Genomic DNA, 24,080 nt, shown 5'->3' on the forward strand with positions numbered 1-24,080 from the left:
CGGCCTTGGATATTGGCACCAGTTTCTCTTGATTGAGCCTTTGTCTTTGATCATGGCTCTTATCGTCTTGGATTTGCTTGATACTATGGATTTGGGTCAGACTAGCACCTTTGGTGTGAAACGGGTTGGTCTTTAGTAAACAGGTTGTTTATTGTGGGGAATGGGTTTGCCTTTCGTCATTGATCATTAACAATAGAGACGGTCTGGATTCATCCTAGAATCTCTTGAGATAGGCTCGTCCTAAATTAGGGTATATCGAGGTTTTTATTGCCAGACATAGAATAGGTAAAGAAAAAATGGACACGGAATTTCGGGTCCTCTACAACTCAAAACAGAACATCGTTTAAGTGTACTCACATTGACTGACATGTGTTGGTAATTGTTGTTCATTTTAAAATGTCTCAAACAAATTCTTGTTGTCACAGGAAAGGGTAAGCAAAAAGAAGAGAAGAATATATGGATTAAAAATTATGTTTTTTTATTGAAATGAAGAATGACTTTATAGTCTCAAGAAGACATTTGACTCATGGGATCCGCCCCCAGGTTATCACTAGGAATGGAAATGGACACAAAGAAAGACACTAGAATAATTATGGGATAGAAAGCCTAGGACTCGGATTCGGACCCTGACTCGATCTTAGATCCAGACTCGTAATCATCGGCCCACGCTTAAACATTTACTCTTCTTTCAACAACTGACTTCGACATTCGGCTTTGAGCATCCATCCATTCGAGCACCTTGTTTTCATTGTTCGGAATACTAGAAGGATAACAGTCAAGAAGAGTTTACTGATAAATGGTATATCCATGAGGATTGTCTAGACTGCCTTGTGGGTTAAACGTTGAGAGGGACAATTTTCCACTTTCAATCATATCTTGAATCATATGCTTCAAACAAAAGCATGCTTCGGTATCATGTCCCCTAGCACGATGATATTGGCAATATGCATTACTGTTCCATCTAGGCAGTATATTTTCATGGTCTTGGAGTCGGGCTGAGCAGGTGTAATTTGCCTTCTGATACTAGCATTTGTAGCGCTGCTGCATAAGTGATGCCAAGGTTATCAAATGCTCTAGGAGCCCGTCCCGGTCTTCTGGGTGGAGCTTTTATGAGTTTAGCCCTATCACACTTAATGTCAATTTGAGCAAAGATCGATACATGTTACTCGCCGCTCTCGATATTATCCTGGATGACATTTTTTAGTTTGTAGCAACTCTCGGTGTCATGCCCCCTTCCTCTATGGTATTATTTTTTTTTTAGGTGAAATGTGAGTATATTATATATGTATCAAAAACCAACTCCATATACAATCGAAGCAAATAGCAGCTTCTGAAAAATGACAAATACAAAACAAATTGCATCTATCACAAGAATCCTATACTTGCTTGGATATTCAAATCAGTATGACCATCCTTTTCCTTTGCTTTACTTCGAATTCTCTGCTGCACCAACTCCTTCAACTGCCTTGCAACCAAGTCAGGTCTTAGGACACATAGATTATGCCTTGCAGAATTTCTATGGTACCAAATAGTATATCAGTATCTTTGTTAGAATCGAGAGCGAACTTTCATTGCATTCTTACCATTTGCGATCAATCTCATTGACTGTAGGGAAAGGTCTATCAGTCCAGACCTCAATGCAACGCTTAACTTTGCAGCTAAAAATGCAATCTTCAAAGAGATGTGTAATTGTTTCAGCTTGTTCTTCACACAAAATGCATAAAGCTTCCTGACAGTAACCATAAGCATGCAGTTTAGATTTAGTGTTTAAACCTTCCTGCATTATCATCCAAGAGATAAAGGAATGATTGGGTATATTCCAGTTGCTCCATTCCATAGTAGCCCAGGTTTGTTGAGGGTGTGGACCCATCATCCATTCATAACCATTGCTAACAGTATACCCTTTGTGGTGAGGAACCCAGCAATTATCAGTGAAGCCATCTTTGAGCTTGTCCTTCACCTTGTAGTACTTTTCCATGTCCAAGTAGAGTCTGCTGGAGGAATGTAGTCCTGCCACAAAGGGTATTAACAATACGAATTGTCATCCCAAAACTTAGATTTCTTTTCTAGGTCTGGGGTTGGATAAATAGGTTGGAGAAGACCTAGGAAGGATAATTTGTTAAGGCTAGGGCATAAGGTACGCCTATATTTGTGAATGACCTTGGAGAGTTGTTAGGTTTCTTTGACGAAGGCTCCATGAGGTTGCCTTTTTTGATTTTGATTCTTGGATGAGAAGAACTAGGAATAGGTTGCTCAGTTGTTGCTTTCTTCATAGGATTGTCAGGTTGAGGGTTTGTTTGGACACCCTTCATCTTGGGAGATTATAACTCAAGCTTCTTACTCATTATAGCAAGTTGTTCTTCGAAAATGACAAACTTGCCTTCTATACTAGAAAGCCTAGCGTTCAGACTATTGATGGCTTCCTCTATCTTGGAAATTTTGTTTTTAATGGCAACGAAAAACATGAGCATTCCGTGTTGGATATCGTCTTCCTCAAGCACGTTGATCTCTCCGTCGTCATGAGGATCGGGGAGATGAGAACAGTCTAGGGATGATTCTTCGTCATGTTTAGTGCTGCTAGACCCAAGAGGGTCGATCCTCTCGAATTGCTCGACAGAAGGCGGCACTGGAAGCTTGCCCTCTTTGATCATATCTTGAATGGTGTGTTTAAAGAGAAAACAATCTTCAATATCATGACCTCTACCTTGGTAATAAAGGTAGTACTTCTTGCCCTTCCAGAGGTTCACATGCTTCTCTAAAGGTGGATCCGGAGTCGGACCTATCGGGTGTAGCTTGTCTTGGGCAGAGAGTCTGTTCAAAACATCGGCTTAAGACATGCCCAGATCAGAGAGCACCCTTGATGCCAACTAGGTTTCCTTTCGGCTGTTTTTGGCTTTCTAGGCTGACGGTTATTGCAAGATGTAGGCTTTGGACGACCTTAACTAGTGGTTTCTCGAGGTGGCGTGTTCTTTTTCACCATCCCATTTTCAAGGGTGAGGACGTGAATGCTCAAATTTTCCACTGTAGCTTGAACTCGTAGGACAATGGCATAAACGTCTTGGAGAGACACGATGATTGTGGCTTGAGATGCTTTGTGACTTTGATGACTGGTGGAATTTGCGGGATTCCTACTCGATAGAAATGACGCGCGTTACAACTCGATTCGACATGGGACCACGCATACTAAGGCGATAAGCAAAAATTGGTACATGAAGGGACAAGTATGAGGACAAGACGCGGATACTGGATTGATTGGGAGTTCTTGAAATGTCGTGATTGACTTTTCGTGTTTGAACTCAGGGTGCTTGACTTTGATTCTAAACTCGAGTATTGACTTTTGATAGTGTGATGTTTAGACAATTGACCTTATTGACGGATTTAAAGATGGCATGACGTGTGTAAGATAGATCAAGATTTGGGTATGTGTGTCCCGAACGTGCCATTAAGAGAATTCGAGAGACGGATTTTGGAATGACTCGACGTGTTAGCCTCGAGTGTGTGAGTCGAGGTGTGGAAATGACTAGATCCTAACCGACTAGGGATAAGGGGTCCAAAATGACGGCGTGATGCCTTAGGAGTTGACTTGAATTTGAATGACCCAAAATCTAAGGGAAAACAGGTTTATAACCTAACAGAGTTCCGACTAGGACATGGTCGGTTTGAATTTTGACTCTGACTTAGCCCAATTGAATTTACACATTTGCATTTACATGGTTCAAAAATATTTTGATTTAAAACAATTTTTGGTTTTTGGATTTTTTTACGTTTTTTTTAATTTTTTTTATTTTTACAGAGGATTTTATTTATGGAGAATTTGAAATTGAATGGAATTTCAAAAAGGTTTTGTTTTTGGAAAATTTGGAAATGGATTTACAGATGATTGGACATTATTTAATTTACAAAATGAATTTTTGAAAAGGATTTTTTTGGAAAATTGAAATTTGAAAATCGGAAATTAGCATTTTTGGTTTACAAAAGCTAAATTTCAAAGGTTTGAAAATGAACTTTATTTACACAAAAATTTTGACATTATATGTTTATAAATTTAGACACGTGATTGATTTAGAAAACATACAAAAAGTACACATACAAACAGGCATTATAATAGTATGCTGAGCACATTTAAAAGGTTTTGGCTTAAAACGGTGGGTTGCCACACCAAGCTATCATACCCTGGTCTGGGGAGAGGTCCGTGCAAAACACGAGTCGGGTCAGTTCCTAGTCCATTTGTTCGAGTAGTGAAATCTCTTGATACAAACATGAAGCATCGTGGTATGGTTGACGTCAATCGCTATCCATCTTTGGGTACAATTAGGAATTTGCACCGTCGACACGGGACGATTGGTCGAATTGGTTGGGTTAAATCTAGGAAGTCTGGCTAAAACGACCTAAGAAGGTTGAGTAATGAAAACGGACAATTGTCTCATGTAAACTATTCCCTAACCTTGTTCAAGTTTCACCCTAGGTAACACTAGACATAGTTTAAGTGTATTTCCCCAGCGGGGTCGCCAAACTAAAGACACAGCCACCCGTGCCGCGCGCACTTGCGCAACCGCGCGTTGGTTTTGAGGCGGCGACAGTTCTCCTACGAAACTCTGGCGCAAGGCCAAAGCTCGTCATGGGCTGTTACCGATTTGTAATGCATTGAAACCGGTGAAAGGTTTGACAAGCCTGAATTTGTGGAGTCGCCACCAGTTTTTATGGAAAATTAGAACCGTTCGAATAATTCACATCATGTCAAGACACAAAGTAGTGACATAAACACTAAGAATTTGTTACCCTTAGCATTCTATTTCTAAAATGACTCTCGCGATGTCAATGAACACGGATGTCCACAGAGATCTTGAGTAAGGAGTGAGGGTACATATTAGGAAGCTCTTTTATTTGAACACCTAATCTCGGCCGCCTCGATAGCGGCCTCTACTAATGATCAAGGAAGTTATTTATACTTGATATGTTGTCAATTGTATGCATGCAATGCAACATCAATAGGTTAAACCTAGCATGTGAATTTAACTAAGTCGGTTAACAAACAATTTAGAACTCAATTTGGTCGAAGTTGGAAGTTAGATTAATTACATGTAAAAAAGCCAGATAAATAAACCATACAAGATAATATGAAATATTAAAAATTACAAAGAAATAAATTATAGTGGACAAACAATCTATGTCATAAACCTGCCAAAAGATTTTAGGAAAGAAATAAAAGAGATAAAAGAAAATAAAAGAATTAAGGAAGGAAATTAAAAGAAATGGGAAATAAAGTAAATTAGGAAAATTAAAAAAAAATTAAAAAAAAAATAGAAAATATGGAAAATATGAATTATATGGAAAATATGAATTATGGAAAATATGTCGAATTATGGTGATAATAAGAATAATAGTTGATTAAAATCGTAATTAGAAAAGCTACATCAAAACGAGAAGACTTCAGAGGCAGAAGCCATCTCAGAACAGGCACAGCATAAACCGTGTCTTCTGGAAGAGGCGCATTAGTTTATGCGATTTTTCTCGAGTTGGATTCTGACTGTGAAAGTCAGACTCGCGGTTTGTTAATGTTCACTGGTTAACTTACATTGATTATTAGTGCATAACTCGAATGTAAGTGGTTTAATCAGATTACATACATCTAAAATCGTCATAAAGTGAGAAAAGGGAATCGAAACGGGATAAAACAATAGTTTACAAATTATGGTTATTTACGATGTCGTATTTTACAAAGATCGAATTAAAACGGGAGTTGGGAAACAAAGGATTAAAATTGAATTGGAACAATATACAAAAGACGGATTCAAAAGACTAGATATGGAAGAAATCGAGCCTTCAAAATCCGGGTTTTAATGACGAAAACCCGCAAATATTGATTATAAGGGATTTAGGTTGAAAAGGATTGGAAAAGGTTTGATAAAATTTAGTAATGAAAACAATTTGTCGAAATAAGAAGAAAACAAGACGAAAAAAGAACGAAAGAATGAAAGGGATGAAAGTGCAGAAACCCGAGGAAGAAGAAGAAGTGCAGCAACTGATGACAGCCCTTGGAAGAGGCACAGCAGATGTTGCGGTCCTTCTAGAAGGCGCATCAGTTGATGCGATCCTTCTCCACGCCAGATCTCTGCTGTTTCTTAAAAAAGGTTTTAAAAGATGATTTTAAAAGACGATTTTAGCATGTTTATGATGTAAAAACGTACATAATAATTATTAGAAAAATAAATACGATAAAAGATGGGTTTACACCCTCAGTCTTACATGTTAGCGTTGCGAGATTAACTAAAATCGGGTTTTTAGTGGTAACTCGAGCAAATATGAAAGTGCCCTTGAAAAAGGATTTTAAAAGATTGATTTTATAATGATTGTGTAGTGGTCAAATTGGTCGGTCTATGCAACGTGACTGGTACCCAGAATGATCTGGGCTTACGTGGTCTCATAAAGCAAGCACGTAGGCGTCGATAATCAAGAGCGCGGTCTTAGAATGCAAATGGAGAAGAGAAGGGCGGACACTCGCTTGAAATATATGTGAGGCGAAGGCTACTATTTATACTAATCACGAGGTAGGGGTTTAGGAAAGAGGTATGACGAAATTAGGAAAGAAAACAACTGACTTAGGTTGAAACACAGAAACTTGGAGAAAAAAAAGCCTTGGAAGAGGCGCAGTAGGTGCTGCGTCACACAGAAGAGGCGCACCTACTACTGCGTACTCTCTCGGGTAGTTTCCTTTTGGGTAAGAAAGCGCGTTTGACAGTCTGCCGTATTTTAGGCATAAATTTATCTACAAGACTCGGATTAAAGTAATTTCGGTGGCGCTGAAAAGCTAAGAGAAAGATCTAGAGCTTTTTTTAAAATAGGCCAGACCCAAAAAAGTCGTTATCACCTTGTAAAATGGGCCTAAAGGTCGGATTGTCATTTTAGCTAAATGAAATGCACATTTTGCAATGTAAACTTAAGTTTAGCCTAAAGAAGTGACATGAGACTCAAAATGAGATATAATCCTAAAATTTTATGACATCTTAACCTTAGGTAGACAAGCACATTGCTTTTTGACTCGGGATTAACGGTTTTAGAAAATGGAAACGGTTTTTGACCCGGACTCCAAATATACTCTAATTACTGCCCAAACGACCGTAATGACACCTAGATGACAACCGAGGGGTAGAAATAAGTGTAAGAGTTACCTTTTATTATCCGATTTACGAAATGTCATAAACTCGCGACATATGCTAAACATGCGACCCAATCATCATTGGGTGTTTGGCGGGAGGTGCAGAAACGAGGTGTCTATAGAGCCCCCACTTTGACTAACGCTTGGACAAGGCGAAAGTAAAAGTATAGCCCTCAGGTCAATCGAATATTACAACCTGAAGACTATGGCGACATGGGGCGGCTCAAGGGGTTTAAGCCAAGGACTTGTTGTCGGGAACATTTTAGAGTCTGTCGACTTCCGGGTATACATGGGTATATTTGTGTGTTATTTGCATCAAATGCATTCCATGAGTTGTGTTTCATCACATGGTAATGTTTGAAGATCTTGGTGAGTCTCTCATATTGTTGGATTTGCATTATAACATGTGGTGGTTGGTATACATGGGTATTTACTATGATTGGCATTCATGGTATATGAGAAAGAGGCACAATTGGTAAGAAGTATGCATATTCATTGTGAAATGGGCATATTGTGATGTATTTAGTGATACATGTGATAGTTGGAACTTGTTGGTGGTGATACTTGTGTTGAGGAGACGTAAGACGGTTGGTAGACCGTCTTACTCTTGAGTCGCCTCTTGGAGCTTCAAACTCCAAGAGAGATGTGCACATTAATGGCTTGAGTACAAAGGGACTCATGTGGTTGAGGCACGATGTCTGGCAGGGGATCCGGTTGGCTTCCGGACCCGGTAGGGTCAGGGCGTGTCCCGGTATCTTTGTGTGAGGAGTGGTGTCGTGGGCGTGTTCCTGGAATCGGTGATTATGAGTACATCTGGGTGTGTCCCTGTACCGACATGGTGATCGTGTAATTGTGTCTCATTCATATCATTGAGACGGTGCATATTTAATTATCATGTTGTGTTGATAGGCTATCGCACACCTATGCAAAGATAATATTTATACCCTAGCAAAACAAATGAATGTAGTACGTAGGGGTGGAACCCCAGAGAGACGGAAGTTGTTAATTAGTTGTTATGGAGAGAATTTTACCTTGAGGTCGGTTATCGTTTGTTGATTGGTTTGTTGGATTATGGAAGAAAACAATAATGATAAAGAAATAATCTAGGGAGGTCGGGTCACACATGCAAATTATGTAAATGCTCAAATTAAACATAGGAGTTGATAAATCGTTAATTGTTTAGGCTTAGAGACACCCACCTTACGATATTAGTGTCAACCATAGACCGGGTCCTAGAGAAACTCTCGTCCATGACTAGGTCGTCCTACTACACATGCTTAGTCTAATTCAATTCCATGCCTCTCGACTTTTAGAACGAATGAACAAACTTAATAAATGAATAGGGCCTTTTAAACATAGATTAAACATTAAGGTGCAAACATGTGATAGAAACAATTAGACAATATTAACATATCCTCATTTTGACATTGACATATTACTTAATCATGCATGGCTCCCCTTACTCCTTAGACAAATGCAACTACTCTAACATGGTGGAATGTAAATTAAACTAATGATAAATGAAATGACAAACATAATGAAAATATGAGTAAGAAATTACCTTGTAATTGGAAATGGAAATGGAAATGGAAGAACAATTCTTGTAATATAAATAACTTGTAAATGTAAATTGTTTTATAACTTGAAATGTAAATAGAAAATGTAAATAACATAAAGTAAATCTAAACTAAACTAAACTAAACTAAGAGCTAATCTAAACTCACTACTAAATTTAGAGAGAATTTCTATGTAAAAGTGTGTAGAAAGATGGTGTGTCAATTGGTGAAGTATACACCCTTTATATAGGAAATGAGGGTGAAACTTAGAGCAAATACAAGGGGTCAACCCCAAATATTTTCTCTTAATTTCTTGAGTAATTGCCTATAGAATCCCATGTGAGCCATTAATCCCATCTTTAAGCCTTTGTTTAATCACACAATTTAGCATCCAAAGTTGAGCATCCAAAGTTGAGCATCCCATGTTGAGTTTGTGTGGACTTATTAATTGGGCTTGACATTTCTTGACTTGTGTTGTGCATTTCTCAAATTAATCCACCACATTTGCTCATGCAAGTCCATGCTTTACTTCGTTGTTGGTCCATTACTTCATTGTTGGTCCATTCTTCTCTTCAACTTAGCTTTGTATCCTAGTGCTTGTAAATATGTGGAATTAAGCTCCTTAAAGCTTAAGTACCTACAAAATATGATAGAACATGCAAATGCAACTAGAAATACAATATTAGCTCAAAATCACTAAGGTTAGTGCATAATGTCAAATATATTAGAGCTAAAAGAAGGAGATAAAGTCTATATAAAATGGACTTATCATGTGTCTTATATTTATTTATTGAAATTGACATGTTGTGTGTCTGTGTAATTGTCACCTATTTCCGGGGTGGCCTGTGTCGATCCTTATGATATTTCCGATCATATGGGGAGAAGGTTAAGTACAAGTTGGTTTGATGTCACGCGGGTAACGGGAAGAGCATTGGCCTTGAAGTTGTGTAGCACAGATAGATATCTTAGATGGTAGACAAGTTGTATAATGTCTAGTTCACATTTATTATTCGTTTATTTAATCATTTGTAATCACTAAACTTGTTATTTATTTAAGTTGTTTCTTAATTGCAACTGTGATTCACCGCCTCGGGATACCGAGATGGTAACATCCTCTCATTACCTTGGCCGGGTAAGAAGGGGGTGTTATAAATGTTAGAAATCATTAATCTCATTAATTTACATATTCATATATGAATTAATTTATTTAGTCATAAAATAAATGCTAGATCTTATGCATGCAAACTAAAACAAGATAAGAGAAGAAATCGTCTATCTTACTATGTTTCGGATATTAGGGCACCAACAAGATCTCCTTCTTATTAGTTCTTGAGCTTCCTTATAATGGATGAACAAGGTTCAAATTAGAACCTCTCCCAAAAGCATATACCCAAGGAAATCCCTTAATAACTTATATTATTATGAACTAGTAATAATATATGTCTTACTTCAAATTGACACAAAAATAATATTTTGTACTCTTGTAATTTTCGGCCAAGAGAGAAGAATTTGTGAGGTTTTTATTTCTCTAAAATTTCTTCACAAGATAGAGAATAGAGTATTTTTCTTACACTTGAAAAATAGAATTATAAAGAATGAATTATGGAGGAATCCATATTTGTTCCTCATCATGAAAACTGGTGGAGGGGGTCTATTGGGGAGCCAATGCATGGATCCAACTTTCTTCCCAAGAAGAGTAGGCTTGCATGGCTACATATAGGTAGGTTATCATTGTGTTTCTATTTAAAATAAAAACACAATATAAACCTTATACTCCCTCCATTTTCGGCACACTTAAATAAAATGGGTAGTCCATTTTATTTTGTCATTTGTCAATTGTGACACATGTGACATGTAACTTGACATGTGAAATTGTAATGTATTTTTAACATATTAAAAATCAACATACTCATAAAATATGTCATATACAAAATCGACTAGTAATTCGTAATTACTTGTACCAAAACGGTTTATCAATTATAAATCACAACGTCTTGTATTTATAATAAATTATTCATTCAATTTCAATTTCAATTGTTTCGTAAACAATAATTATATCTAAGTAATAAAACAATTCGATTACTTAGACCGTATCTAATTTAATCGAATTAAAATGAGACACGTTAACTTTACTCACAAATCATCCGTCAATTTTAAGCAATTTAATTAACTCGTATCGGCATACGATCAATTAAATAATCAATTAAGAGTATTTCCCTATACGTATGACCTAAGGGGATCAACTGATCACCACCGTTGCACGACAATAATGTCAAACTCTAGTCAGCCAATCATTACCGATATGTGTGGACCAGTTGACTGTAAAATATCTCATCCCACATGTATTCTTAAAATGAGTGTTGGGGTTGGTGTCCTTAACAGTTAGTGCAAGGACTTATAAACCTCTAAAAGGATCAAAGGGCATACTTTTGGTATTATTATCAGTTGATCCACGTTTATCAATAACGGTTGGCTTGCTAGATAAGTTTGACGTTATTGTCATACAGATGGCGGTGATCAACTGGTCCCTAAAAGTCACACCTATAGGATACGTTTGAGAGACGTGACAGTATGAAAATACAGTCATGTAGATGCCAATTTTGACTAACCAGTTAGTCTGAGTTATTTGACTAATATTTAGTCAAAATGTGATGTAGAGATATGTTATTTAATACGGATTAAATAATAATGGCTAAGGCGAATTAAGCACTTAATTCGTAAAATTAAATATAAACGATTTATATTTGATTAATGTATATTGAATATAATTATACAATATTGTCTTTGTCGGACACGTATTAATGAATCAACTGATCCGTGTTATAATTAGTTGATGCTTTAATATCCGATAACCGATGACAATTTATGATGAAACCGTGTCATATACATTTAGCGCATTTCAGGTCGTACCATGAGTTAAAATTAAGAGGAAGTGGAAGCCCACTTCCCCATGCAAACCCACGGCTGGCCGAACCAAACAAAAGGAGAGACTCCCTCTCCTTTTGACCTAGACAATTTCATTTACACGGAAATTAGGGTTTTGGAGATTAAGCTTTCTCTGAAACCGAGATCTCACATCTCGAGAAAAACTCACATCAAGTTCTCCCAATATTGCAAGGCAATCGGAGAACACGTTCTAGCACAAGGGCATTTCTAGGATGGTCTTGGGTGCAACAATTAGGAGGGAATCTCTGTTGATTTCTGTTCTTTACGCCGTGCATCAAAGGACCCGAGGTTGATTCTTTATCTTTATCGTTTCATTGTTGTATTTCGTTTATGACCATTTTTCACATGTTAAATTTACGTTATAGTCCTAAATTTAAAGGGTCTTATACGGATATTACCCCACAAGTGGTATCAGAGCGAGGCCACGTAAATTTTCATTGTGATTTTTCATAAAACGATTTTGAAACGGTAGTTTTTGTCTCGAAATCCGTGCCTTGTATACACGGATGTTGCGTTTTTGTTGAAACCGTGACATGTTTTACACGGTTGATTCACTTTTTCCGTTTTGTTCTTTTACATATTGTTATTTTATACGGAGATTATAATAATATGTCAAGTTTTGTCAAAATTATAAAATTGATTTTATGCGTTTTTGATCAAAATCGAATTTGGTTTTGTGTTCACAAACTGTTTTCACGAGGGTTTTAAGTTTTCAGAACTTGTTTGGTCTCGATCGAATGGATTTCTACTCGATCGAGAACTTTTTCTGTCTTGTTTTTGTTCGATCGAGTCCTTGCGATTCGATCGACCCTGTTTAAAACCCCACCGCTCGATCGAGAAGTCCTCGGACTCGATCGAGCGATTTGCTTGATAAAAGCTCTCGATCGACCTCCAGTACTGTCGATCGAGTACTTCCTGATTGGCAAGCCCCTCGATCGAATGGCAGCCTCATTCGATCGAGCCCTCTTGTTCCTCGATCGAGCACTTATGTCCCTGGATCGAGGGATTTCGTTTTGCGACTTTGAAAATTTTTCCTTTTGCTTTAAATTTTCTTTTGGCCTTAATTTGTACTTTATACGGATATTGTACACTCGCTATGATTGTGAAACGGTTCACACACGTACCATTAAGTTATTTTAAAGCGTATTTAAAGTAACGGACTGTATTAGATTAAAATTAAATTGATAGAAGCGGTTTTATCACATGAATTTTAATCATTAAAAGGTGGTTTGGATAAATTTCACATAATTACGGAATTATGTCACGAATGAATTTGTTTTTAGTTGATGCATTTTATTTATCGTTAATTATGAATGTTTTTGAATGCTTTTTATTACGTATTTATTTATTTATCTTGCAAACAGTTGTAACTTAGTGTGGCCTTAGTAGAACGTGTTACCGTAATGATGGAACACGGTCTTGGTTGTATTTTGAGATCTCGTATCTCCATTTTTATTTCTTTCAATTACAGTTTTTATTTAGAATGTAAATAGGTTTATATTTGTAAATTTTAATTGCAATTTTGAGAAGACTAAAGACGGAGACCGGATGCTCACTCCCGCTACTTGGATCAAGATGGAACATCAAGATAAGCTTCTCGGGTCCAACGGTGGATTCCAAAGTTGTTTTATGTTCTTTTTATTAGGATAGGCCACACTAGGAATTTATTTTTACGTATTGCATTCATTTATTTATTTTTCGTAACGATAATATGCATCATATTCCGCCTAAAAACCAAACCACCTAATTATTGCATGAAAACTGACACATATAGAGGTCACGAGTTAGTTTTCATTGACATTCTCATGTCACACGATTTTTAAGCCATCATCCAAATTAATTCATTCACGCAGACGCTAGTTATTCGTTCACTTAATATGAATTATAATTTAGTTGATGGGATCTTCCTCGTACAAACAAAAATTGAGAACGGTCTTTATAGGTCAAACTCCAATGAGTCCCTTCTTCGTCGGTAGGCATAATATGACCCCTTCTACGTCGGGTAAGTTGGAACCGATTGACCTATTTTATCTCAACACTATGGTCACTCGTACGATCCTGTGACTATGGTGGACTATAGATAGGATTTACGGAAATCTATCGACCAAGAGTTCTTCCGGAAGAATTAGCTAAACAGTTGGCTTATCAATTTACAGAAATTGAGTCTTGGGATCACTTGTATCATTCTTGAGGGAGATCAATTATGCAAGTGCATTGAGTCTACATGTTAAAATGAATTTTAAATAGACTTAAATCACCTCGATGAGTTGCTTATTTCGTTTTGTTTTTCTTTCTTTTTCGGTGTAGATCACGAACTTTTTAACCAAATAACAAATGGTCTGGTTCTACGATAACCCAATGCCAAGTGCCACATTGGACCGTGAGTCCTGGCTTCGGATCTTCATGAATCAGATGAATCAGTCCACTAGACTGAAGAATGATGGATCAAACATTGGAGACCGGGAGGCGGCATTACGGAATGCTGCCGCTGCGACGGAAGCTCAAATATCTATTAGAGCCCCTCCCAAAAACCCGTGTCCCACGGCTAGAGCTGCTGAAATCACCAAGTTTAATGATTTATGTATGGAAGCGGGTGCGATTAAAAACGTACTCATTTTTGCAATGGAACCCAATTTGCAGAAACGCTTCATAGCCCATGGTGCGAACAAGATTTTCACCACGCTCACCAAGGAATTCTCGAAAGCACCGAGAATCGTGACCTATGAGCATACCACTCGCTTCTTTGATGCGAGACTCCAGAAGGGCCAACCGTTAGCCCACACATTCTCAGCATGATTGAGAATGTCGAGAAGCCGGAGACCTTTAATTGTAACATCAGCGAGAACATTGTTATCGACCGCATGCTTCATTCACTCCACGATGGTTTTTCGCAATTTAGAGCGAATTACTATATGAATGATTTGAAGAAAACCCCACATGAACTGCACTCCCTTCTCGTACAGACCGAGAAGGACATGAAGTTCAGTGGGAGCTTGAAACAAGATGTTCTCGTTGTGTCAAACAAAGGGAAAGGTAAGGGCAAAGCTCGAGCAAACCTAGCGAGAGGTAAACCAAAGTTCAAGAAGTCGGGTTCAGGTAAGATTGGGCCTGGTGAGTCGAGCACCTCATCAGGCGCGACAAAGAGCAAGAATGAAAACATGGAATGCCATCATTGCCACAAGACTGGGCATTGGAGGCGTACATGTCCTGTTTATCATGAGGACTTAAAGGCAGGTCGTGTTAAACCTGTTGGTATGTCTTCTCTCTCTACTTTTATTCATATGATTGAGATTAACCACGCAAGTTACGGAACTTGGGTACTTGATACTGGTTGTGGTTCTCATCTCGTGTAATCATGTGCGGGGCTCAAACATCGAACCCCTCGTAAAGGGTGAGGTGGACCTGCGTGTTGGGAATGGAGCAAGAGTGGCTGCCATCTCAAAGGGGACATATGTGATCCAGCTTCCTAGCGGATTTGAGTTGTCATTATATGACTGCTATTATGTACCTAGTCTTTCTAAGAATATTATTTCAGTTTCTGCACTTGATAAACTTGGTTTTTCATTTGTAATAGAGAATAATACTTGCATTTTCTCATTACACGATATGATTTACTGACAAGGCGGTCTCCATGAACGGAATTTATGTTTTAGATCGGACCACCGAAATATTACACGTAATGAATAAAAAGTTAAAGGTTGGTGACAAAGATCAAATGTATCTATGGCACTGCCGTATGGGACACATTAATGAGAAACGCGTAAAACAGCTCATCAAAAATGGAGCTATCTCGGCTTTTGATTTTCAATCATTTGGCACGTGTGAATCATGTCTCATCGGTAAGATGACTCGGATTTCCTTCAAAGGTGTTGGAATGCGCGGCTGCGACCTATTAGGACTCATACACACGGATGTATGTGGCCCTATGTCAATCACCGCACGAGAAGGCTATAGGTATTTCATCACTTTCACGGACGATTTAAGTAGATATGGCTATGTCTACTTAATGAAGCACAAAAGTGAATCCTTTGAGAAATTCAAAGAATACCAGAATAGGGTACAGAACCTATTGGGTAGAAAGATTAAAACACTGCGTTCAGATCGTGGTGGCGAGTATCTTTCTCACGAGTTTGATCAACACCTCAAAGACGTGGGATTGCCTTACGATTAACTCCACCGAACACCTCAATTGAATGGTGTGTCCGAACGGAGAAATCAAACACTACTTGATATGGTTCGATCCATGATGAGTCACACGGTTTTACCCGATTCATTATGGGGTTATGCTCTTTTGTCACGCTCTAATACTTAACCGAAGTCCGTCTAAAGCTCATGACAAGACTCCATATGAACTATGGAAGGGAACGGTCCCTAACTTGTCCTTTATACGGGTTTGGGGCTGCGAGGCTTATGTCAAGTGGAGACACGAGGATAAGCTCGGCCCGCGATTGGTCAAGACATACTTTATAGGTTATCCTAAAGGAACACTTGGTCATTACTTTTATTCGCCAACCGAACAACGTGTTTTTGTTGCGGCTAGTGCGACATTCTTAGAGAAGGAATTTCTCGAGAATGCAAAGAGTGATAGAACCTTCGAACTGTCGGAGATTCCAGAACCAAGTACCGAGCAACTATTGGAGGAACCTATTCCTTCAATCCCGGCTGCGGTTAACATTCCTGAGGAACCTAGGAGGTCGGGAAGAGTCTCTATTCCTCCCGGACGAGATACATTGGTCCGGTCGAGGAACATGACATAGATGACATTCTACTCTTAACGAGTAGTGAACCCGCAACCTATAAAGGTGCCATGACCAGTTCTGACTCAAAGCTATGGCTAGAGGCCATGCAATCCGAGATGGACTCCATGTATGAGAACAACGTCTGGGATCTTGTTGACTTACCTGCTAAGGTTCGTCCCCTTCAATGCAAATGGCTTTAGAAGATAAAGCATTCTGTGGAAGGTCAACAAGATACCTACAAAGCACGACTAGTTGCTAAAGGTTTCACCCAAGTGCCAGGTTTGCACTACGATGAGATTTTTGCACCCGTAGTCATGCTGCGTTCCATTCGGATTATCTTAGCGATTGCCGCTTTTCATGACTATGAAATTTGGCAAATGGACGTGAAAACCGCCTTCTTAAACGGCTTTTTGGAGGAAGAGTTGTACATGGTACAACCCGAAGGTTTCATCGATCCATTACATCCTAAGAAAGTATGCAAACTTAAGCGTTCCATTTATGGACTTAAGCAAGCATCAAGGAGTTGGAATCATCGCTTCGACCAAGTGATAAAAGAAAATGGATTTACTCGATCGGTCGAGGAACCATGTTTATATATCAAGTCGAGTGGGAGCAAGATTGTTTTCCTAATATTGTATGTTGACGACATACTCCTGATTGGGAATGACATACCTCTCTTATCTTCGGTGAAAGTATGGTTGAAGAACCATTTCCAGATGAAAGATCTGGGTGAGGCACAAAGAATTCTGGGCATCCGTATCTATCGAGATAGATCACGTCAGATGTTATCTCTCAGTCAGGAGTCTTACATAGACAAAGTCCTAGAGAGATTCAGCATGACTAACTCCAAGAAGGGGTTCCTTCCTATGGCTCCAGGGGTGCATTTGAGCAAGTCTCAGGCACCAGAGACACCGGAAGAGAAAGAGCGCATGACACGGATTCCTTATGCTTCGGCTATAGGATCAATCATGTATGCCATGATATGCACACGTCCGGACGTGGCATATGCATTGAGTATGACAAGTCGATTCCAACAGCAACCAGGTGAATCACATTGGTTGGCTATCAAGAACATTCTTAAGTACCTACGGAGGACTAAAGATTGGGCATTGACTTATGGAGGCGAACAAAAACTATGCGCAACCGGTTACGCAGATGCTAGCTTCCAAACGGATCGTGATGACTCGAAATCTCAGTCTGGATTCGTTTTTACTCTTAATGGCACTACAGTCAGCTGGAAGAGTTCGAAACAAACTGTTACAGCAGATTCTACGACTGAGTCCGAGTACTATACCGCGTCTGAAGCTACAAAGGAAGCGATATGGATGCGTCAATTCTTACATGGACTATCCGTAGTGCCTAGTTCGAATGACCCGATAACCATCTATTGTGACAATAGTGGTGCCATCTTCCAAGCTAAGGAGCCAAAGTCTAGCAACAAGTCTAGACATGTACAACGGAAAGCTCATCTAATCCAGGATTACGTGGAGCAAAAGGAAGTAGTGATAGAAAAGATTGCTACAGATGATAACATAGCCGATCCTCTCACTAAAGCATTACGACAAGATAAGCATGAAGGGCACGTTAATTCCATGGGAATTAAACGTGTTTCTAAGTTGTAGTACTCTTTTATGGATTAGATTCATTCGCTTTTGTACTCTATACAACATCATCGTTTTGATATTTTATATATATTTTGTCTTTCATGTGGATTTGTACGACAAATTTTGAACACCACAAAGTGAACTGAACGAACATTATATTTTTCAGTCCTTAATTGCCCACATGAGCTGATAACTCTGGCAATTATTTTGTGACGTTGGTTGATGGTGGGTTCAACTAGCCATAAGTCAACCGGTTGACTGACCAATCACAGAGGCGATTTATACGGATATTTCGTAGGACACAATTGTGACATCGACGTGGAGTCCTAAATGTTTTATAACATTCGTTGCCCGGTCGTGGATAGGACTTCTATGGTGATCCTAAGAGTCGATTCTTTTGACTATCGACTGTCTCTTTGAGACTAAGGCGATTTTTGGGCGACTTTGGTTTCTTTCTCACGGTCATCCGTAACAGGGGGCCAAGTAGATTTTTTCTTGGTCATTTCATGTTGTGCTTAGATCGGAAGGAGTCGAGTTGAAGGAAATATTCAGCCTTTATCGTACTCGATATTTCTCGGGGCCACTCGAGGAGTCAGAATCGAAATGCATGGCCATGCTCGGATACGGATTCGTTTTATCGGTTAAGTTACTCTCTAGTCGGGGAAACCACTCTAGATACGGATCGATTGTAAAATACGACCTTTGTGGATCCGGATCTGCAAATTGTTTTACATTGAGTGGGAGAAATTTTAAATGAATATGAGAATCGGTTATCGCACATACACTTGTACGGACAAGTGGGAGTTTGTTGGAGCTTGTGTCCTCCGGTTAGTGCGGATAACGTCATTGCACATACAATTGTACGGACAAGTGGGAGCTTGTTGGGGTTGGTATCCTTAACGATTAGTGCAAGGACTTATAAACCTCTAAAAGGATCAAAGGGCATACTTTTGGTATTATTATCGGTTGATCCACGTTTATCAATAACGGTTGGCTTGCTAGATAAGTTTGACGTTATTGTCATACTGATGGCGGTGATCAACTGGTCCCTAAAAGTCACACCTATAGGATACGTTTGAGAGACGTGACAGATGAAAATACACATCATGTAGATGCCAATTTTGACTAACCATTAGTTCGAGTTATTTGACTAATATTTAGTCAAAATGTGATGTAGAGATATGTTATTTAATACGGATTAAATAATAATGGCTAAGGCGAATTAAGCGATTAATTCGTAAAATTAAATATAAACGATTTATATTTGATTAATGTATATTGAATATAATTATACAATATTGTCTTTGTCGGACACGTATTAATGAATCAACTGATCCGTGTTATAATTAGTTGATGCTTTAATATCCGATAACCGATGACAATTTATGATGAAACCGTGTCATATACATTTAGCGCATTTCAGGTCGTACCATGAGTTAAAATTAAGAGGAAGTGGAAGCCCACTTCCCCATGCAAACCCACGGTGGCGAACAAACAAAAGGAGAGACTCCCTCTCCTTTTGACCTAGACAATTTCATTTACACGGAAATTAGGGTTTTGGAGATTAAGCTTTCTCTGAAACCGAGATCTCACATCTCGAGAAAAACTCACATCAAGTTCTCCCAATATTGCAAGGCAATCGGAGAACACGTTCTAGCACAAGGGCATTTCTCGGACGGTCTTGGGTGCAACAATTAGGAGGGAATCTCTGTTGATTTCTGTTCTTTACGCCGTGCATCAAAGGACCCGAGGTTGATTCTTTATCTTTATCGTTTCATTGTTGTATTTCGTTTATGACCATTTTTCACATGTTAAATTTACGTTATAGTCCTAAATTTAAAGGGTCTTATACGGATATTACCCCACAATGAGATTTAAACATGTGATCATCATGATCGACAGTTGTGATCGCATTATTGTCGGAGGACACATATTCCAACAATCTCCCACTTGTCCTCGACAAGTGTGCGTCACCAATTCTCTTGTCCTATTACTATCTCCCACTCAATGCAAGGTGTCTTTCAGGTCGTACTTGCAAGTGATCATATCGAGACTGGTTTCCTCGATCTGGAGAATAACTGATTGACCGGAATTATCTACCAAAGATACTTTCCGAGCGTGGCCACGCATTTCCAGTTCATTACTCCTCGAGTGGCCCCGAGATATTGTTTTAACCCTAACAAGGGGGTGGACAATTCCTATCGCACTTATTCCCTTCGATTAGCCACAGCCATCATAACCCAAAATATGCCCATTTGACCCCATTTACGAAGGTCGTAGTAACATAAATCAAAGTTAATCTGAAGCTATGCCACCTTAGGCGAACAGTCTTTAGTCAAAAGAATCGACTCATTAGAATACTATAGTAGCTCTCGCCACGACCAGGCTATATAAATTTGCCAGAACTCTATAAGCGGTCATAAGGCCCGACAAAGTGTTCCTAACAGTCTGCCTATGTGATCGACTAGTCATCTCACATGACTCTATGGCACTTGAACTTGCCATCAATCGCATCACACTCTAGTCACTTCGAGACCTCACCTCATACAAGTGACTATGGGGGAATACCATGTTAATCCGGGTTCACTTTAACGGGGTTCAATATTGTCTCTACAACCCGTTTGGATGTAACAAAGTATAAAAGGAGTTTTTAGATTTAAAAACTCGAACGACAAATGTGATTATCACATATGAATAGTCAATACCTGATTACTACTTCATGTTTTTATAATCCATTTTCATCATATTGTAGTTGTTCATCTCAATGCAATTGAAATGACATATGACATGACTCATCATGTTAAGCCTATGAGAAGGCTTTGGTTAGTAGGTTTTATCAACTTCTTGTACCTTACTCAACCTTACTACATACTCGTTTTCCTTTGTAATGTATACATTTGCATTACAAAACTTTCTGAGTACGTGTCTAGATCCAATCTAGACATAAGCTCTCCAGTCATAGAATAGCTCCCACTGTTTTTACAGTGTGCGGGACCTATCCCTCTCGCACATCTCATGATTGCAAGTGTACTCAATTTCCGTTGAAAGCATCTCTCATTGTTCTTTATTGCCCAGAACGATTCTAACAAATCCATTTCTTAAATAACATAGCCACAATGCTTCCTTAACCATCTTTAGGTGTTTCGAATACGGTTTTTGTCCGAAACCTTATGCAATCTCAACAGTCATTAGTGTAAGCCCTTACACAAATTTTGTGAATTGTATCAAAAACACTTAACTTTGCATCTTTAATGCTTCTTCAAGCACTTAAGAATAATCAATATGGCTATTTGGTAACTATTACTAAAATTCGATTTTGAAACAATTCATCATACTCAAAGCATATGAAGTGTTATACATCATTACTTATTTAATTGATCCGGCAGCGGAAGCAAATGGAATCAATTAAATATGTTCAACTCGATTGAACTAATCATGAATCTTATCAACATAAGACTTCTTATTTGGCGCTAATATCATGTGGATTTATCTCCATAAATCCAGATATTATAGATGTATTATATTTCTCCTAGTCTTAAATCATTCCCAATGATCAATATGTCATCCACATATTAGACTAATTAAAATTACCGTAACTCCCACTAAACTTTATGTATAAACACAACTTCTCGACCTATCGACAAAAGTTTTATAACATGATCAAAACATTGATTCCAACTCATTGATGTCCTACTTAAGACCCTCTCTTAAGTTTCACATTATCTTAGGATGTCAAGAATCTACAAAACTCAAGACATGTATTGAATACATTTCTTCTAATTGAAGAAGTGGGTTTTATATTCACTCGCTATATATATCCCATAATGAAACACAATCCCTAAGAAGATCCGAATAGTGCAAAACACTTTGCAACTAATAAAGCTTTGACATCTCTCTTTGATATCCAACAATTCCACTCGGAATTTATTTCGGATTTTTATGGTTCTAAGCCTTGTATTGAGTTGTGACTTAAACACTCTCATGTAAGTCATATATTCATTACTTTCCAGAAGTTAACTTGAATCAAACAATTTCTTTGTAAGTGTAAGCTCTTTACTTTCTTCAAAGTAACATGAATTCATCATGTTCAACAAGTTTTGTAAGTTGTAAGCTCTTTACTTTCTTAAAAGTAACATGAATTCATCATCTTCAACAAGTGATGAATTTAACCTCCTAGGTTTTGAAGAAACAACGTCATGTAGCCAAGAAAGACCAGTTCCTTGTGACATACAATTTTTGAAACAATTCTTTTGTGGCTCTTGAATAATTTCTCCCACTCTGTCTTCTAGAAATAAACTTGTATTCTAGAAAGACAGCTTCACAAGCCACAAACCCGTTGTACTCGTGATTATTGTAAGGAAAAATGAGCATTTATTTCTTGTGACAACTTACAAGCATGGTACCCTACCATTTCATATCTCATATGAATCGTTTTAGATTTAGTGGAAAAATTATTTAGACAATATGATAAAATCCCAAAAAGGATCAAGTAACTCAAAGTAACTTGATTAAAGTCCAAACCATATCGAATAGTGTTTGATTTCTTTATCCAACCACACATTATCCCATAATGCGTGCTAAGAGAGATTAATTTGTGATAATATATCACATTTCCTTTGGCTTATATCAAAGTCTTCACTTTGATAATCCCATCACGACTAAATCGTGATTCCTGGAACTCTTTGAACTTCTTCAAAGATTTCTCTATGTACCTTGTTAAGTGAACACATTAGTGTCAACTTAAATCGTTGGTAAAACAAAATGATCAACCTATTCTGGATCAATGATTTTACATTCTCGATCTCCTTTTCAACCAAAAGGCACGAGATATCTTACTTTTAATACAAGATACGCATATACCATAAGATTAACAATCTAATGGTTTCAAGAGTACTCGATAACTCTTTGCGTTCATCATTCCATAATTTAAGGTTTAATCTTGGGTTACCAATTTGAGTCTTGCATCATCTACATGATGTATCATTCTAGTTTGGTTTAGAATATATTCACCTTGATAATGGGCTAGCCATACATCAAATCGTGGCGTATAGGGTCAAAAAAAGGAAACCTCTTTTGTATCTTAACAAGTTTATATTCTTATTTAGAGTTTATGCACTTAATAGTCACAATTAAGTACAACTTTAAACCCAAAAACTAGATTGAGTACACAATGACTCTATCTCTCAACATCATTGTTGCTAGTCGTCATATTCTAATCATCCTATGTATCAAATACAATGATGAAAACCACCACCGGTTTCCAATATTGACGAAGTAGTATTAGCAAAATTTATGTCAACCAAATAAACATTTAAAGAAGAAGGTCCCATTAGATGTCCCACAACTAACTTGTTGATTCTTCAATAATTTGTGGTAGTTTCCTTTCTAGCGTCCAACAATTAAGACAATGGAAACTTTATCGGTCGGGATTGATAGGTTTAGTATCGTTATTCTCAATAACTTAACTTTTACCATTACCTTGCATCAATTCCATTATAATTTTACTTCTTCGCATCTCGTCCTTTTCTTAACGGTTAAGAGAATGCTCCCACTCATTTCAATGAGTCTTTGTTTAGAGAAGCAAAATTGAATTTCATGAAGACTAGTCTTCATTCGTTCGTTTAGTCTTAAAACTTTCATTGAAGTGGTTGCGGTATTTTGGTCAATTTTGATTTCCAACAAATCAAGTTACCAAAATAATTTAACGTTTCAAAGTACTTAACTCAATTAAGCATATGAGAAACAATTCATTGTAAGTAGATATGTTAGTCAAAAATCAAAAACCCTTTTGATCACGAATAACTTTTATCTATACTCTTCACAAGAGATCCTTGCAATGGATAATTCGAGGTTTTTAGAAGAAAATTCTAATTTGTCTTTAGTTACGTTGTTTTAATGGAGATTTGAACTAAAATCGAAATGATATCGTATAATTTGAGGTAAATAAATAGAACAATATGACAACGGAATAATGAAAACAGAACATTTGTCGTTATAATAATACTTGTAAACAAGTAAAACATTTACATAGTGACCTCTACCCAACTATGATAAATGATTCCAAGATCCAAATTCATAT

This window comes from Silene latifolia, chromosome 1 (assembly GCF_048544455.1).
Source record: "Silene latifolia isolate original U9 population chromosome 1, ASM4854445v1, whole genome shotgun sequence".
NCBI classification, from domain to species: Eukaryota; Viridiplantae; Streptophyta; class Magnoliopsida; order Caryophyllales; family Caryophyllaceae; genus Silene; species Silene latifolia.